Here is a 5286-nt window from a genome sequence, read left to right as displayed (position 1 = left end):
ATCCCACGAACTTCGGTCCAGAGGCACACGTTACCTACCACTGTTCCATCATGTACAAGTTTAAGTTGCATGCTGAAGTTCAAAATGCGCAGATAAAGAAAGGGGAAAAAATACGTGCAACAAAATTACCCTTACTTCCTTTTCTCATGCTTGACAAAATATAACTTCCCATCTGCAGAGAAGTTCTTGTCGGTTACAATCCACTCTTGCAGCAGACCACTTCTTGAGGATTTTTATTTAGTCATGATCCCTTTAAGTAAACTGAATTATATTGCACAAATAACAATGTTAAGTGTGTATCACTAGTTCACTAGTGAACGATGAAGGATCAAACTTCTCATATCTGAGGCAAAAAGAACACTGGCTATTTTTTGCCCATATCATAATCACGTACGTAATTATGCCATGTCTCACATGCACCTTTTCTTTTAAAATTTATTCAGACAGACTGTCGTTCTTTGTATAAACACATTATCCCTGCATTATGAATCTTTTCTTTCAAAGAATGCCGTCTAAAATAAGGTATTTATGCTGCAACAAATGTCTGTAATGTTTCAGTGAGTTCTTCAGTTAATTTAAAATAAATATAACTGATGTACAGGTTAAACAACGAATTACGCCTTTTTAGGTTCTGACAAGCAAAATAAGTAATTTTAGATCCGAACCTACGAATTTGATTCCACTTAATTTCAAAACAGATTCATTGATCTCGCAATCTCATCACCTATTTCACTTCAGGTCTTAGGCCCCCCACCCCCAAAAATAGGCTCATAAAACAGAGTACAAATGTACTTGCAACAAGACGAGAGCCAGCTGGCTTTAAACCACTTAACTCTTCACCTGGAGTATCTCTACAATGGTATACTCAACTTACCACATTACCATTCACTGCTTCAAACTGTTATTCAACCATTTCCCCATAAAAATCTAAACATTTGAATATCCGTTCGTGTAGAAAAAATAACGACAGAATTATTTGTTTACATGCACAACAAACAAGGCAAACATTTAGTTACCATTTGGGGCAAATGTGTGGAAACCCCGTATCAGTTGCCCAATTTTCAGAGTAAATATGGAGGTTATGTCATTACATCTGCTATGGTGACCAAGACCCCCATCCTCATTACACAAAGAGAGACGTAATGAACATCCACTGCAATTAGAAAGTACCAACATGAATGAAGCAACTTTTATACAAGTACATTATGCAATGTTTAATTTGTAAGGGAGCTCAGTGAAATAAAAAAAGTTATTTAATAAACCCAACAATTACGTATTAACTACAGATTAAGCAATGAATATACAGACTGCAGGACAGGAATCAGATGAATTTTCAAATTAAGCCAAGTCTGTGAAATTCTACATTTTTAAAATTGCATGTTTTCTACAATTATTCTGCACTCTCCCTTGCAGTCTTGAGGACAATTGCCCACTTTGCCATGCCTTCCGCCATAGATTTAACTTTTTAGCCGATAACTTTTAGCTCATTTGAAATCTATACTGTTGCCAATTATGTTAATTAATTAATCCGTGGCGCTACAGCCCGTGAAGGGCCTAGACCGACCAGCCGGCTGCTGGCCTCACACCCACATGGTGAAGCAGAGGTGGACGATCAGCCAACCAGAATGGAGGTATCGTGTGGATAGCACGATGATCCCCCCCAGCCGTTATAGCTGGTATTCGCAACCAGATTTCGCTACCTATCGTAGCTCCCCAAGTGCATCACGATGCTGGGTGGGCACCGGTCCCATACACTGGCCGAAATTTCATGAGAAAATGTCTTCCCCCATGAGGAATCGAACCAGCACGCATTCCGTAACGCGAGTTCTAGGTGGGATGCCTTAGACCACGACACTACAGCGCGGGACGCCAATTATGTACATTAAAAAAAATCAAATCATTATTTGAGGTAGTCAGAAGATTAGATGTGTGTTGTTGTTTTCTAATGCCAGGCGTTTGACAATAAAGTCATCTGACCTCTTGCATTCCAATATTTTTCAAAGATATCATGACTAGCCACTGAAGCACAGATTTTAAGGGGTTCCGAATCCATTTCTTGGTTTGAGTTGCACAATGGGCAGTTAGGGGACTGATATATTCCAATTCTATGCAGGTGTTTGGCCAAACAATCATGGCCTGTTGCCATTCTAAATGCAGCTACAGACGATTTTCGTGTTAAATCGGGAATTAACTGTGGATTTTGATGCAGAGAGTTCCATTTTTTCCCTTGGGATTGAGTTATTAAATTTTGTTTGTTGAAGTCGAAGTATGCAGATTTAATAAATCTCTTCACAGAGTAATACGTAGATTTAGTAACAGGTCTGTAAGTAGCAGTGCTGCCCTTCTTTGCTAAAGCATCCACATTCTCGTTTCCCAGGATTCCACAATGGGATGGTATCCATTGGAATACAATTATTTTATTGAGTGATAATAATTGAGAGAGCATTTTAGTTATTTCTGCTGTTTGAGATGGTGTGTGTTTAGAGACGATTGATAGAATAGCTGCTTTAGAGTCTGGATTAGATGTGTGTGCAGAATGGTGACAGACAAAATCTTTCAAAGTAGTGAAAATTTACCTACTTGTAAAATTACAAAATCATCAAATTCCCCTGCCGCATCCTGTACATATCTTAAAATATATATTTGTACTTACCTGCACTTAGTTGTACTGAAACAAAACTGTATACAAACGTATTCCAGTCTGACAATTTTAATTTCATGTTTTTTAAACTACTTTATCATGTGCCATTTGCCAGTATTTATCAAAAATGTAAATCAATATCAATGCTGTGTTAATCACGCCGCCTGCCCTGTTCCCCCTCCCTATGAGATGTCAGTTTTCTTAAAATAACTTTGGGGAAAAAACAACTTCTTAACAGTATAAAATATCTTGACATTAAGAATGGTGGCAGTCAAAATAAGATCCATGCAGACATAAGCAGGATATGAACTCATAATTAAAAAAAAAAGGTTAAAAAAAAGTGTAAGTGGTTTAGCTCTCTGTCGAACAAAGGACAATTTGATTCACTTGCATTTAGGAAAAAAAGAACGTAAAATTGCCCCCACCAAGGAAAGTGCTAACTGGTCCTACTTACAATAGCTGCCTCTTTAAGTCAGCAAAAGAGATCCAGAACCTAACTAAAATCCTAGACTTAAAAACGTATAACAGAAGGGTAAACTTTATATAAAAGGAGTGATGAGAACCACATAAAAAGGTGCAATTTGCGGTATCTAAAGGGGATCTGAATGCACCAACGTACCAGTCGACTGGAGATGCAGGCTGGTGGAATATATATTATTAAGGATTAAGATGGACAACTCCCAAGACCGAAAACAGGAACTGAGGTGAGGATGTGTTACACAGGAATTCAGTTGTGGGTCAAACTGGTTCAATAGGACCGGATGATGCTCGCCACCACCACGCACACAGGTCGGCACGCACTGCCATCAGCTACCCGCAACTGCTCTCGCTACCCTGACTGCCATGTGCCCCGCAACCGCACTGCTACTCTGCCACCCCAACACAGCTTACACAGCAATCTGCCACTGCCTCTCGCTCGAGCACTACCGCCCACCCTGCGGTATTGGAAAAACAGGGTTAGCCATCAAACCATAGGATGCCTGAGCACCAAGGCTCAATTCCCAGCACAGATTGCATAAACCAATTATTTCATTACCTCGTCATGTATACAAGCAATTATTTCGGTAGTGCATAATAAGATAAAAAGGTTCTATCTACAAAGCTTTGCAAGGATGGGAAACTGGTTCATCAGCAAGTAAAAATTAAATGAAAAGAACAAACTTATGAAACATTACTTTTGCTTTTCAGAAAACATTTCCAGGTAGATATGAAGTTTTAGCTTAGTTTTAACATATTAGTAAAAGCCAGTGTATAGTAATACAGGCATATTTGACTAAATTATGTTAGATTTTTCTTAAACTATTTTCTCCATGAAGAATGGTGGAAGCACCTACAGCCAATTTAATTTACAGCACTGAATTAAGATAGTTTTATGTCCAATCAGTGAATAAACACTAGCATAATCAATGTCCCCACAAAATTTGAATATCAAAACTTCCTTTGAAAAAAAAATGAAAACGATTTGTTCTAGATGAGTTTTGATGGAATAAAAAAAAATCTATAAGTTAAAATAGCTGAACCTGTTGAATATTTATTTTACTTATAGCACATGATCAAATATTGGTAGTACTGTAATAATAATAAAAAAAAAAACAGCTGCAACCATCTTACTAAACAAGAGTTTAAACATACATGTTCTTGAATACAACCGGACTGTTTCATGTATGGTATTTCAAGCTCATGATTTATATAATACATTTCACAGAACTTTCTGACTTACTAACCCCTATAGTACAAAATTTATAGAGTTTATCGAAGGTCTGATGGTCTGAAATCTGAACATACAAACTGATCGATGCCTAACTTCAATTCTGAATCTAGGATGTAAAGGTCATGAGCTATATGACTAAATAGCAAATAATGGTATCTTTGGAAATTAAGAGCAGATAGAACCTTTTCACAGCATGATCCGAGTTTTCTAATTTCTAGTAACATATGCTTTACCGCATACACAGTATGCACCAGTGGATTTTGTACAGAAATGAGATGTATTCTGGGGGGGGGGGGGGATAAGTTCATATACAGTCTGCCTTAGTTTTCGAGGTGGGGGAGAAAATATTTTGCAACTGTCAAATTCTCTATAAAACATAATAGTAGTTTCAGATACCAAATTTCGTACTTGAAAACTTGTTTTCAAATATACACCACTTATCTTTTTTTTTTGTACCATTTGGTTCACAATTGTTCACCAGCTAGGGCTTAAATCCTCTCAAATAGAACAGACATTTCGTAGAAACGTGTGCATTTATGAATTCACAACTAAATTGAATTTGTTTCATGCGTAATGTACTGTTAAAACAGGATCATATTGACATATTAAGTAATCACTAAAAAAAAGTGTTCCGGCAAATTGGTATAAGAACATGTCTACTTTTTGCCCAAAAACACATCCAAAACTCCTGTACGAAGTCCACCAAAATATCTTTGTCACAAAAGATCTGACGAACATTTATTAGCGAAGCAATAAATCCGCAGAATGTGAATACAGAACATGATAAATTTCAGTTTTACTTAAAATATCGCACAATCTTCAAAGAGATTGGTAACTCAAATGCAATCTCATTATGCATAGCAGGGAATTAAGCCTTGCAGGCCATCACTAGATAAGTGGGGAATGCATGTTTTTACCAAGTAAATCCACTGTG

This window comes from Periplaneta americana, chromosome 9, assembly GCF_040183065.1.
Source record: "Periplaneta americana isolate PAMFEO1 chromosome 9, P.americana_PAMFEO1_priV1, whole genome shotgun sequence".
NCBI classification, from domain to species: domain Eukaryota; kingdom Metazoa; phylum Arthropoda; class Insecta; order Blattodea; family Blattidae; genus Periplaneta; species Periplaneta americana.
This window is presented reverse-complemented; position numbering follows the sequence as displayed.